Here is a 14,738-nt window from a genome sequence, read left to right as displayed (position 1 = left end):
GCTGTGCCCCTGCTGGCAAGGGGTACCATGGCCTTGAGGGGTGCCATGGATGTTACCACATCAGGCTTCTATTCTCCAAGATCCTGCCATGGTTTTTGTCCCAGAAAAGGCGGCGATCAGCAAGAAATGAATTCCAGATCTATTTACTTTCTACAGTCTTGTCCTGGTGAGTCTGAAGGCAATGCAAGATGCTTCCCACAGTTATACCCACCATCAAATCATGGCAGCAGAAACAACCAAGATGGAAGTTCATCCTACCTTTATGAACCAGGCATTGAATCCCCATGTCTGAATCTTTCTGCATTTGAAATTCTCCATTGCCTTCATTGTGTTTTAAGGCAAAGAATTTGAAGATTTGTCCCTAAATAAAAAGTACCAAATTAATATAACAGCATGGTGGAGTTTCCATTTAACTGCACGCAACAGTCAAGATATTCAGACTTATGGCTCCCACTGCAATTGTAATTCAGTTTCCTTGCTCATACATAATGCTTTTATCTACTCTGAATGAGGTTATTTTTAGTTCCTTAACAAGCCTATATAATTCAGCTGTCACAGCTTCCATAAGAACAATACCTTGGAATTTCCTGCCTTTAATTTGGACTAACTCCTGTCTATAAGCATCACATCAGCAATGTTTCCAACTTGTGTGGTGACTATGAAATCAATCATTACATACATTCACACTACATATATATTTATAATGTTTGACTACCATTGGGAGAGGTAACATCTCAAAGTAATGTTAGGATATCCTCTGGATAAATGCAACAGCCCCAGCTGGGCTGCCTCCTCTCTGTTCCAGCCTTTGCAGCTGGGCTGTTGGCTGTGAAGAGAATTCTCCTGCCCATGCAGGAGGAGGCACCAGATATGAACCTGCCTCAAGTCCTTCCCTACCTTTTCTGCCCTGAGGACTTCTCCTGTTGTCTAACCAGAGGAAGATGATGGTCCTCAGGACAGAGATGCTTCTGTCACCCACAACAGGACCCCAGAAGTGCTGCAGAAGGGCACTGGGGGAGCTCACCCAGCCACCCCATCGCTCCGAGCTGTGCCCAGCCCACGAGGGGAGATTGCTACGGCCACCTCCATTCCGTGACAAAACCAGGCAGGACGTTCAGCAGCTGAGCACTGAGGCTTCCCAATTAGCCATCCTGGTGTGTGCTGACAGATGGCTGGTTCTATTTTTGCCTCCCTTACTCCAGGCCCATTCATTCAGTGCACTCCTTTTGATTACACAGACCCATGTGCTGAAAACCTCATCCCCTTTCTCCTGAGCATGTCAGCTGGTCTGACAGGAGATGTTATCTTTCTCTAAACCACCACTCTTGATCTTCACCATTTGTTTTGTGTCGCAGAAGAACAAGTCCAGTTTGACTGTGCTCATACTTGGCAGTTTCTGTGAGCTTCAGACCAACAGCTGTTCACAGAAGTGCAAATTTTATCTCTCCCATGCCCCAGGGCCACACCTCCTACAGACCAGCAAAGCCAAGCTGGTGAGGAAGGGCACCAGGAGGCAACAAAAGGCAAGAAAGATTCTGCCCAAGATCTAATAAACATCCTTGTCTAGGTTTTCTCCCTCAAAAGCACAGATCCCCAGAGTTCAATATTCAGCAAGGCTGAAACATGCATAGGCAGAGCAACCCAAGAGTGACAGGTTATTATATCCCTTCTCAACTGGCTCCACATTTTCTTCTCATCCCAAAAGTTTTCTAAAACTTTGCCTGTATTTTCAAACAAAGAATGTCCTAATTTATGGAATAAAGAGAACCAGGGTTCAAAAACAAGATCAACATAAGGCTGGGGTAGGTTATCTCCAGCATAGTTCTGGGGGACCAAGCTGTGCTCTGTGGGAAAGAGTGGTGGGAGCCCAGCTGAGGGACTCAGGGCTACCTGAGCAGAGCCAGCACCACACACAGCCACTTCTGGAAGGATCTCAGCTGGAACCCTAAGTTGTTATGCTGCTTAGGAGAACAGCTCTCACATATGTATCTCCTGCTCACTTGTGATCAATGGTTTCATGGAAAAACAGCATCAATAATGAGTAAAGTAGCAAAAGATGTGCTCTACCTTTCCAGCCCTGGCCATTAACAAAGACTCTCAGATGGTCCAAAATTACTTCACCTTAGTCATGTTGATTTTTACCAGCTGGGAATCTGGCTCAGGTTTCCTCTGGCTCCTCAGGGAAATAAACCATATAGTATCATGGCTGAGCTGACAACACAGGTAGACCACAATTTCCACAAAATGCGGCTGGAGAGAGGATAAGGCTGTTTACATTGACCAGATGGCACAAGCACAGTTTAGCAAGTGAGGAAAAATCATCCAGCCACAGAGGGCTGCTGCTGGCTTGGCTGGGGCTCTGGCACCAACTCCCTGCACGAACCCCAGCTTTCTAGAGAGTCTGTGAGAAGATGCAGTCCAAGGTGGAGCAGGCAGTGCCAGTGACACAGTGGATGCATATGTTCCCAGGAATACTGAGGGGCAGCCTGGCACTCTGGCAGAGGCTGGAAGCTACACAGCACATGCACATGCAGCCACAGCTATCATTAGAGTTTTGCTGCTTTGGCACATCTTCCTAATTTACTTAATTTCTATTTATGCCATTCTGTTTCTGTTTTGAGCCTTTATCAGATGCTGGCATGTTTTGTGCAGAGCCAAACTTTGAAATAAGCAATTTTTAAGAGGAGGATAAAAATTGTCAGAGCACTGGGAAGGGCCATTCCCTAGAGAGGGGTGACCGCTGTAATTGCAATAAGGCAACTAGACCAGTCCCTAGGAGTAGGCCAGTGCTGTCCTGCCTGGAAATGCAGATTTCTGAGGATTTGTGGAATGTACTTAGAGAGTCTGTGAAACTTAACGGGGGAAAAACCAACCTTGCTGACAGCAGTTTTCCACACCTGAGTCTAAACCTGCACTGGAAAATGGAGGGAAAGGTCTGCAAAGCAAGAGAGGTCAAAACCTGCAGCATAAGCATGTTGCAGCTCTGTTTCTGAGGCAGCCAGTAATTGTGTCCAATTTATGAGTACTTCTGAAATAAACCACTTCATTACGGCAGTCATTCTGCAAAGCACAGGCAGGGGTGGGGGGGAACACTCTCTTTTCCTTGCCTCCACCTGTGACCCAGTGATGTGCTTGGAGGGTGCACAGAGGGAGCTCCTGAGAAGCAGCTTCCAGGGAAGAGTTACACGCAGCACCGTGCCCGAGCAGTGCTGGTCAGCAGTGGTGGTTAAACTCTGAGAGCTCCAGTACAAGTAGCAGATGAGAAGAACACAGCTGTTGATGCTGACATGTTGCTGGCCTTATGGAAAGATGATAAACAGCCAGAAATGCACACAATGCACTGGGGAATAGGGATCTAGAGAAGAATTTCAGGCTCACTGGAACATCACAAATGAAAGGGCAATCAACTGAGGATGCTGAATTCTTCCTTTACAAAGAATTTGTAGATCCTTTCACTGCTTCTTACTACAATGGGTACCAGTTCCCTGGCTTTTGGAATATACTCATGGCAGGGCTGCAGACTTCCAGGCTGACACTGTTTCTCTTAGTGAATGATGCAGAATAGATCCACAGATCTTCCTTCTTGGAGGAGCTTGCTTTCTTTCCTCCCCAAACAATTACATGGTGAGTGAGTGCTCTGCCCAGCAGCCCCAGGCTTCAGACCACACTGCTCCCTACACATTTCCAAGGCCAGGTGGACACTGAGAGCTGTGGGATATCACTTCAAGTAATTTCCCAGTGGGACCAGCTACTGAAGGACTGAAAGCCCTTCTAGAGCTACCTTAAAACTGGAGAGCTTGTTTCTGTATTTCCATGGCACCGGTGTTGTACTCTGCCATCAGCTTTAATTGTTGCTGCTCTGAAGAAAGCCTTTGTTCAGTACAATTGCCTACTCCACAGTGACATCATCCAAGTCTGTGTAAAAAAAGCACAGCCTGGAGTAGTCAGCCATGTGATGATGTATAAATAGCACTGACAGAACAATATTATAAACTCTATTGGTACAGCTGAGATAAAGCTTGCAAGTTGCTGATTCATCTAAGATACTGGCTTGAGGGATGGCATGAGGTTCAGCTACAATAAATGTTCTCAGCTAAAGGCATATTACTTCATCATGAATCAGCTGTTCAGATCTTTCATTCCTTTCAGAAAAGCACCTGTCTCTTCCTGCCTTGGTCCTCCATTACTGAATACATGAATTATAGGGCCTGATTTTATTTCTGCTTCCTTTATGCTGAAATATGCCACAATCAGAGAGTTCTCTAAGGTTTTATATACACACAGGAAAAGTAAAGCATTCCTAAAACTGCTTGCTGAGTGCTTGTATTTCAATAAACCTGGAAATACTGAACCATACTTCCAACATACCCTGAGTAGGTAATGACTAAGTCCTGTTATGGCTTTCAATTAGATCCATGAAAGGTCACCTACATGTCCATGCACAATGTGGTTTTGAAATGGACAAAGTGAAACCTCACACCTTCATGCTGGATCTCCATGGACCATGAGTGACAGAAATGAGCTCTACCAAATGTGATTACTTTGCAGTTTGGCACCCATGATTGCACTTACTGGTAACTTACTGAATTTCTGTTTGCCAGAAAGTCAAGTCCATCCTGTGTTCCTCCACAGTACAATCCTACACTGTGATAATCACCCACATGAGCACCAACTACACAGACATCCTGCCCCATTGGAGCAGCTTGCTCAGTACAGGCAGAACACTTCATCTGCTGCCTGAGTCTCACTTGCATCAGAGCTGCTCATTCAGGACCATTAAAATGAGCAAGGCTTATACAATTACAGAACTTTATATTAATTTTTAAAACTTGCAGATGTTGCAATCTGTACATATGGGAATAGTGCCAAATGTTATGATGATAGAAAAGAGTTTTATTGGCCAGGTTTTAAAAGTAAGGAAGCAGGAAAAGAAAAACTCACCCTACCACTATCAAGGCAATGCATGTATCTGGTTTTGCACACAGCTTCTGGTTAGCAGCTTTGCCTTTCTGATAGTGAGTTAATCAGCTAATGTTTTTATGAGCACAAAACCAATAAAATGGTGTGGGGGAAAATGACAATAAAAATCCCTTATTTGCTTTAGATGTGCTTTTATATCCACTAAATCCTTCTTGCTCTGCCCAGAGAAGACAATTCTGCACTGAGTTTCAAACAGCAATGCCAGCATATGATCCTACATATCTGCTGCTTATGTCAACATCCTTTTCCAGGGTGTGCATCCTTTGGGATGCTGCTGTGCAGCAGCTCACAGAATGTGCAGCTCTTGGGTTATTTTGGCTGAGGCTGCTGGAGGATCAACAGGCTGAGGTGCTTTGCAGAGAGCACTGAAGTGACGCTCAGTGATCTGCATAAGCAACATATGTTTTATATAATCAACATCCCCTTTGCATTCCAATTGCATGTCAGTACTGGTAGAGCCCACTGATGCTAAAGATCAGCTCCAGCTTTGAAGCTTGGGACAATAACAAAATAACCTGCTATTTGTTTATGTTAGTAATAAAATCTACCATCAACTACTATTTGATTGTGGCCTCAACAAGAAGCCTGGCCAAAGGAAACCTCCTCAGTGAGCAGGAGATGAAGGAAGTGGATGGGTTGACTGTGGATTTTCTAAATCTAGTCCAAGAAGTTGATGGTTATGCTTTAAGTTTTCAATTATTTTAGACCCCAGCTTTCCAAAAGACTGCTTGGAGGACTAAGAGAGATTGTAGCATTCACTTTGTTCCTGGATACAGGCTTTGAGAGATGGTGCAGAGCCAAACACAATTACAGTTTTTCTGAATCCAGCAGAAGCAGCCAAGGAGCAAGGGCACTTGCAGTGCCTCAGCACAGCGGTCTCTCCCAGTTGCTGGCTTCCCCAGGCATCCCTCCCTGCCTCTCCTGTGTCCCTGCCTCTACTCCTTCTGCCACATGGTCAGCTGTGTGGGTTATCCTGTGCCTTGGGGCTGGGAGGATGTGTGCCCTTGTACTGTAGGAAGCCATCTGGGGGACTGCAGCTGCATGTGCATAATCACCAGACAGTTCTGAACTGACATTTGTGCCACTGCAACTATAGGCATGGTATGTGGGAAGAGATCAAAGGTACACTTTGCACACAATCAGTTTTTATGCGTTAAGGTTACATTTCTGATGTAGAAAAAAGCTGGTTTATAGAGCACACCTAAGCAGGCAATTCCAGATCCTGGCATCTCTGCCCCAGTATCTCCACCACTGGTGAGCATGGGAAGGTAGTGTTGCCTCACCCAGCCACAGATTTTTCCACAGATCATTCCAGTAACACCATAGACTCAGGTGTAAGGCTTCCAAAATAGCAGCCCAATTCATTCCCATGCCCCGTTCAATGGAACCTTTCTGATTATTTTCACAGCATTCTGCAAGGGCTGTTTCTTTTCCTGCTGCATGAAACAGAAAAGCTCCTCAGGTGTTCCTGAAATGCCTTGTGAAGTCAATGTGACCTATTCCCTATCATCAAGAGAATGATACTGGAACGAAAGAAAGTGCTTTTTTTTTCCCTCCAGGTTTCTTAATATTCAGTCCTCATATGGCATAAGGGAGTAAACTCTCAATTACACAAAGGCAAATACCAAGAAATCTGTCAAAGCCAATAGAGTTATTCTGGACACCTGAATAATTTCTCCCTTGGTATGATTCAGTCTCCAAAATCCACTCTGAATATCCTTAATAACTGTTTGCTATTCACCTACATTTTTAGCTCTCTTATAATTCTAACATTTTTCCATGTTTCACAAATAGCCGGAGTCAGTTTTTTTCAGATGATGCTGTTTCCCCAACTTGGCTTCCCTATGAATAACCTCCATCATCACTATGCTACTTTTGCTTGAATGTTTCATTTTTAACAATAAACATCTATCCCAGATGCCTTATTTTCAGCTTCATTAAACGTTTTACTAGTTCATCCTGAGTCATGTCAATATTTACCTTGGACAGGGCTCCGTATCCTTTCGTTTCTAAGACCAGAATTCTCCAGACAAGCTTATTGTTCCTGGCTTGACTTCCACAAGTCACAGCTTAAAACTTTTTTTGATGTATTAAACAAGATGCAAATTCACCCAGCCATTCTCTTTGCTGTGTGATGCCAGCTATGCCTATTCCAAACATCTCTGAGCTGATTCACTTCAACTTCTGTGTACACACAGGCCCCAAACCTGCACTCAGTCACTGTAAGGTAATTTCAAAGCCATTTAAAAGCAGCAATTAGCAGTAGAGAAAGCAGCAATCAGACATCAACCTTTTGGGCACAGAACCCCAACAGACCATTTCCAGTGACCTTCTGCATTGTAGAAAAAGGTGTCAGGAAACAGAAGGGGTTGCCAGGCCCTGCAGGGCTGTGTTGGCCTTCACTGTACAAACCTGGATGTTCTCCTGGGAGATGGGACTGAACTTCCTCACTCCAGATCTCTGTCCTGCTCCTGAGGAGCAGGGCTGACTTGTTCTGAGCCACGCAAGGGACACCTGAGTCATCCCAGCATGGTCAACCCCAAGCAACCCTGAGCTGCTGCCCACAGCCATCCACAGCCAGGCTGCTCCTCACTGCTGTCAGAGCTCCTCATGCTCTGAGGAGAACTTCAGGGAAGTTCTTTATTTACAAGACCACAAGGAGCAAATTTGATAAATAGAATTTTCTTGATAATTTTCTGGATCTTTACACTGAGTTTACTTCAGGTCCTCTTTCAAAGCAGTAGCATAAAAAAGGTAGTTTGGGGTTCAATAAATTTCTATTTTAGATCCACATTCTGTCCTGGAATATAACATTTTGAATTTTATATTGGATATAAAAAAGTAAAGGTGTCAAGCTGGGAAAGTGCTTTGGAAATAACAAAGGACTTTATGTGGTCATTTTTGAGGTCATTTTTTTATGTTGTTCCTGACTGTATTTAAAATACCTCCTTTCAGTTTGAAATGTCTTTGTCACTCACTGAAATCAGCAGTGCAGACTGGCAGGGCAGCTGGGCATGCACCACAAAGGGATATACATGGAAAAAAGCACTCAGAGTTTTGGACACCTCCAAAGTGAATATTATACCTGTGCCATCAACCCACATTTGTCAAGAGGTGTCAACATGGCCTAGAGAAGCAGTGAGCCACATTCTTGTGAGAGGGGAGGCAATTTCACATCTTACCAACCTCCCTGAGCTAGGTACTCCTAGAAGCAGGTCAAGGAGATGGCTTTAGATGTTACTCCAGGTGTGCAACAGTTCTCATCAGAAATCCAGGATATGAGCTGAGTTCACAGTGCAACCATGTCAGTGACAGCAGATACATGGGGCTAGTTTAGAAATCCCTTGCCTGGGTGCTTTGGCAATAGCAACACAAGTAAATAATTGCTGCAGCCAGCCCACATGCTGCTGCCAACATCCCAGAAAGAGCATGTCCACACAGGAAAATGAAGGTAATATTTCTGTACACCCCTGAGCCCACTCCAGCTCACACACTGCTCCCCCTGTGCTGTGACCCAAAGGGCTGTACTGCTGACAGGACAGCTGAGGGTTTATTTCGTTTGGAAAGAATTTGGTCAGCTCTAAAGAAGAGGTGATCATTTTCCTCTTTTGGTCTAAGCTAAAATCAGAGAGATGAGCTTGAAACAGGGCTATTCAAATTCCCTTCTCTGACCTATGTCCCCTGCACATTCACTCCAGTGAGAAAAAAGCAGCTTGAAGGACCACTGTCTCTCACAAACACATGGAGCTAGAAGATAAAAGGGAATGGTTGAATACTAGATTAAATGCAAGTTTCATGTTAATGATCACTTACAGAGACCTAATAAATGTTTCTGTGCAAGGTATTGTCAGAGGTTTTGCTCTGCCATTTTTTGTTTTGCACCTGTATTTAGGAGCTTTTTCCCCTTAGAGGATAATGTTCAGGTTTTAAAATTTATTTTAATCTCTCACTACATTCATCTGTCACTCTTTGAAAGAGCTTCTTTTTTTAATAAAGTGTCTTTTTTTCTTTTTCATGTGCTGCTATATCAGAATGGAGTATTTAGGATAAGGCCTTTCCACAGCAGTGCTGCACAGGATGAGATGACATGTAGGAAGGCAGCTTTTTTATAGCATATGATCTCTTTTGACCCAAACAACTAATCAGAGTTTTAGAGGTTTTGTATTTACCCTGGCTGGGGATTGACAAAGGGTCTTCACTGCAAATCTCTCTGCTTCATTTCCAGAGCAAAGAACCCACAAGGGACATAGGTTTTCCTGATAGACCCCCTGCAAAAGCTCTCAGTATGGGAGTTTATTTGGGTTTTTTGTTGGTTTGGGTTTTTTCACTCTATTGGGACTAGGGTGCTACTTAAAAAAAAAAAAAAAAAAAAAAGAATTGCTCCCTTCAGAGCAAAGGTGTTTGACAGGCTGTGCTGGGCACCATCAGGTGTCTTCTCCCAGCTCTCCATCCCACCTTCCAGCCAGAGGATACCCCAGGCAGCAAGTACCCAGCTCCACCTCCCTGTTGGGTGTGGCTGTGAGAATCCCCCTGCGAGGTGCAGCCCCAGCCTCCCACCTCTGCCTGGAATATGGACATGCTGAGTGTGCTCTTCCTTGTGACCCAACTGAAATGACCTCAGGTTACTGTGCCTGATCAACCATGCAGTGTGTTTGCTCCCTCTGCTTCACTCTTTGCCTCTATACCTTCACTTATGTTATCCTATTATCCTCCATTGTTTTATTGTTTACATCAAAATACCAGTAACTTTTTCTTGCTGCTAAATATGAGCATTTTGGTTTCTAACACACTTGAGCTTTCAACATAGTATTTCACACAGGGCCCATGATTTCAGTGCTGACTGCAAGACAAAGCCATGCTATCCCACCTGTTTGAGTTCTGTTTTCTCCACAGCTCTGGGAATTTCCATTTCACTCATCTTCACTCTCCCCAGCCATCCTGCATTTGGCCATATGATTGCTTTCCTCCTAGAACAGAGGGGACAGTCACTCAGCCTGCAGGTCATACCTAGATTATCTTTAATCACTGTGCAGCTTTGCTGACTGCAATCTCATTTCTTCTTTCAGAATGAGGGAAAAACCCTCAATGAAAAGACAGGCAGTCTTTTCATAGATACTTCTGAATTGGTCACAGAAAAAAAGGTTAAGGGCTCAATTCTTATTACCAGTCTCTCCAGTGGAAACACAGGGTGACTCCAGTAAAATCAGTGGGACTGCAATGGTGTAGCCAAGATCCAGAGCAAGACAGAGGTCTGGAAATAGGCTACTCTGAGCATTTCTTTTTATTAGACATCTCATCTCCTGCTTTATGAGTTATTTTGAAGGTTTACTGTATTCAAGCAGGAGTTCAGATTATGAACTTTGATCGCTTATGGTTTATTCAATATTTTTAATAAAGTTTGAAAAAGTTCCCTTCCATCAAAGAATGTCCCCTTTGATAAATCAATTGAATTTGATTTTTTCTTCATGGAGAATACAAACAAGTGTACTCCTTTGCCAGTTGTTTACAGGCAGCTTCATAGCACACAATAGAACAATTATTTTCTAAGTAAAAGAGCTGTGATCAGAAATGTTAATAAACTACTCAATACTGCAGAATCCTTTGCTTCCTTAAAAAAAAAGCCACACAATAAAGACATATCAAGCCATTTTTAATATAATCTGCATACTTTCCAAATAACATAGTCAGTGAAACAGAGTTGTCTTAAATGGCCTTCTTCACATTTACAGCTGTAACAGCTGCAGTAGCAGCTCTGTCAGGCTTGATTTTATTCAGTGTGCAGGATCAACATAAAATCTAGGCTGAAAATTAAAGGAAGTAAATGTCCCCCTGACAATCAAGAGAATGATTTTGGACCAAGAGTATTTCTGACCACAAGTCACTTTCAAAAGCAACTTTGTCATTTGTGCCTGGCCTTATCCCAGTAAGAACTATCATGATTTATTACATTTTCTATAGAACCAGGAGACCATTTATTAGCCCCAAGGTATTGTATTGAGCTTCAATTATGTAATAGACATTATTCCACTGAATATCCAAAGCTTTGTAGAAAGTTTTAGTTCTGGAAAGAAATGTACAAGGTTCTCAAATGATTTCGAGGAAGATCAAACTCCCCCTTTTTTTGCTAGTTGAAAGAGGAAAGGTTCCTTCTTGATAGAAATCATGAATAATTTGAATAGATTTTTTTCTAAAGGAAAAGACCTCTTTTTTCTTTGAAAGCCATTGATGGCTTGGGATTCAAGTAAAAAAGAATAAAAGAAGAAATAATAGTTTCTTGCTAGGATAGAACGCGATAGGTATGCTGCCAAATTAGTGAGATTTTAATTTAATTATAACTGAGGAGTGCATATGTGATTTGCCTGCTTGTGAGTGAGGAATGGGGGTCTCCCACACATGGCAGAGGAGGGGCAGGTCCTCAGCCCTGCTAAGGGCCCCTTGGGGCTGGGATTGCAGCTGGTGCATGACGCCCCCAGCCTGACTTTCTGTTGAGTGCTCTTCATGATTCAACAACACACACAGACCACTGATACCTCATCCAATCCCAGCCATCTGCATCTCCCAGGTTAACTGCCACTGAAGAACTGGTTAACTAGTTACCTGGCTGCCATAAAATAACTATTACTGGACTGCCATAAAATAACTAATAGCCAGTTATCTAGCATCACCCTCCTTCTATCATCCCTTAGAGTTTGTTTAAAAAAACCCATAGATTTTAAAAAGCACTGACACCTAAATAAAAATTGATCAGCTCCAAGCAATTTCACCCTTCACAAGCCATTTTACATGATGGAAGGCTTCAGCTCCCAGCTCTCAGAGGCTTCTCCAGCTCTCAATCATGTGTGAATTTTCCTCTGCTCTCTGTCAACAGCAAAATGCAACAGATCCCATAACCACCAGGTGAAAGTCAGCCCAGCTGTTGCTTCTAATTTTTCTTCTTTTTAAACTAATAACAAATACCCTGTGCCACACAATGCAAATACAACACATACATGCAACAGCTGTTCCGCTTCAGAGCAGCAAAGCCAGTTACTCCAAGGTATTCTCAGGAAATAGAAAAGCAATATTCCTGAGGCTGACAGATTTCTGAAATGATCTTTAATGTATGCTCGGTTTAACTGGTATTTTAGTAAAATGACTCTTTATGCCAGCTGAGAAGAAAGTAGAAAGTAAATCAACAAGCCTTTTTTCAGACAGACTTCAGTATCTCAAAAATTCCAGTGGGAATGTGCTGCCAAGGTTGCCCCCCCTGCTCATTACAAACCCACTGCTATCACTGGGTGAGACTACAGCTGTTGCACAGGTGTGCTTGCATCTATGGTTTGCCCTCTGTGAGAGCAAGGAAAGAAGGTGATGGACAATGCATTTTAACCATAAACATGCCATCCCATGGTTATTTTTGCAGTACAAATGGGCTATGTAGTGTTGAGCTGCATTTGCATGTCATTCACCAATTCCACTCAGAGAAGCAGTTAAGCACCCTTATTTTTCACAGTAAGACAAAAGAAGCTGGATTCCTAGTTTATCTTAAAAAACGTGAACTGAAGTAAAATTGCATGTGCAAGCAGCACATTTATTGCATCAAGGGAAATAAGGCATCAAGCCAGAACCTGATCTTGTTTGCCACTATGTAAACGATGAGTAAGTCTGCTAGGGTCAGCAGAGCAGCAGAGTCACATGAGTCACAGCACAGTGCTCTTTGGAAAGATTGCTCCATGGCTAAATATACCACTACAGTCGCTTCAAGAAAAGCTCTGCGTCAACTTCGAATAAATGCTGGCAGTGACACGGAGCTCTGGGCACTCACAGAGCCAAAAGAATGAACAGGAATTAACAAGTGGCCTCAAAAAACATATTTAAGGGAATAGAAGTTTTGTCTGCACAAGAGCTGAAGGATCTGACCTTTGGTAGAGAAAATCATCATTAGTCACCTAATTTTTCTGACACACACATTTAGCCATTCTTCCAGTGGGTCTGGGGGGACAAAAAAAGGTAGAAAAGACCACTAAACTCAACAGACCAATTTCATGCAAGTTACCATTCAGCTCTGTGAAAACATGGAGATTGTTTCACTATATTTGTTACCAGGCTTGTCCCAGCAAATGATGACTTGTTCCTCCCAGGGAAATGCAATAATGAATCTATTGTTATCAGTGAGTATGGGCAGCCACACCGACAGAAGCCAACCCAACACCACGTCCCTGTAATTAAGCAAAACAGTAATTCCAATGAATACTTTTATATCTCCATCTGATACACTCAGTGCTGAATCTGGAAAAATAAGAGCTCAATAAACCATAAAAGAAATGCCCTTTGATCTTTTCTTTTTTCAGTGGGGCCATAATTTAGTGCTATTACAACAGTAGTTTCAAGTAACCACAATTGCTTATCAACTGAATGTTTCAAATGCATTCTGTATCAACAAAGTCCTGAATTAGAAGAGATTTCATAATTCCTTATGAATTGCTCTCCTACCCAGTCTTTCCACTGGAAGCCTGATTAAATGAGTATTATTTCTTCTTAAGTGGTTTTACAGGTCGTTTATCTTAGATTTATGAGTATCAACCTACTTTAGAAGGTATTAGACAGCTTTAACGTTTGACACGTATTCTCTAAATCATTTACAGTGCTCTCCATTTGCACTAGACGATTGGTAATCTTCTCAATATTAGGTTTTATTGACAATGCACCATACAGAGTCCTTATTATATGGTAATGATTTAAGATAGGTGCAGGATTGGGAACTAATAAATCCAAAAGCTCATTTTTGACTGTTGACACAGAGCTGAGGAATAATGTGCATCTGTCTAAATCACTCTGTTTCTCAATACCATCACACACACACACGTGTTTAACCTGCTCAGAACGCAATGCAGGGATGTGCAAACAGATCCCAATTCTTGCTTTGAGCCCGATGGATTCATGCTTAAAACTCTGTTTTTACTCAGAGAAGACCCCCAGCAGAAGTGAGGCTCCCCGTGGTGTGGCAGCCACCTTTCAGCATGTGGGAGCAGCGGGGCTCATCCCGGCTGTCCTGGCTCCTGCCCAGCTCCTCACTGGCTGCTGCTGCTCCAGCACACCTGAGTCACACCATGGTAAATATGGTGAGATCAAGCCTAGTGAGATCAAGCAGCATTTTGTCTGAGTAGGGATTTAGTAAAACTGAGATCACGGGCTTAAAAACCATCCTCATAATTTATATTTGGGAGACAGTACTGAAAGCTGACATATATAACAAAGACATACCTTCATGTAGCCCTACATAATAATAATTTCACAGAAATATTGGCATTGATAGTAACAGAATTCACTTGAATAATTGATCCCCCTACTTCAACAGAAGATCAGCCCCCATATCTATATTACTCACAGAAAATTAGAGTGGAAGATAAAAAAAATTAAAATGAGAGGCTTTGGTAGCAAATGAACATATTTCCACTGAGTTGTACAGAATTAAAGTCTCATCTGCAACCCTGTCATCCAAAGGTATGCCTTTGAAATGCAGTCAGGAGATCTGTATCAGTCCTGCTTTTGTAGTATGTCACTGAAAATGGTTTCTGGGGCATCGGAACTGCATGACCCAGCAATTTGTTAAGTTGAAATGTGACATTTCAAAAGGAGGCTGGAACGGTCTCAGAGCAAAACCAACACAAAAATCTGCATCCCTCTCTTATCCAGACAGATGCCAGGTAAGAAAACTCTAATGAAAAACTGGGGTTAGTGACAAAACTGCCCTGTGGCAGTTGCATACAGAAACTACC

At 42.8% G+C, this 14,738-nt stretch overlaps 1 long non-coding RNA gene across 1 annotated transcript; it reads right to left on the bottom strand.

Annotated features, from left to right (window-relative positions):
- Positions 1-256: 256 nt before the first annotated feature.
- LOC134421685 (uncharacterized) lies at positions 257-13,180 on the bottom strand. The gene is made up of 4 exons (XR_010028662.1): positions 13,063-13,180; positions 12,880-12,951; positions 9,848-9,947; positions 257-361 (listed from the first exon to the last, which is right to left on the bottom strand). It is a non-coding gene; the product is annotated as an uncharacterized LOC134421685 (long non-coding RNA).
- Between the last annotated feature and the right edge of the window lie 1,558 nt (positions 13,181-14,738).

This window comes from Melospiza melodia, chromosome 9 (genome assembly GCF_035770615.1).
Source record: "Melospiza melodia melodia isolate bMelMel2 chromosome 9, bMelMel2.pri, whole genome shotgun sequence".
Classification (NCBI taxonomy): Eukaryota; Metazoa; Chordata; class Aves; order Passeriformes; family Passerellidae; genus Melospiza; species Melospiza melodia.
The sequence above is the reverse complement of the archived record's forward strand: the minus strand, read 5'-3'. Positions and strand labels throughout refer to the sequence as shown.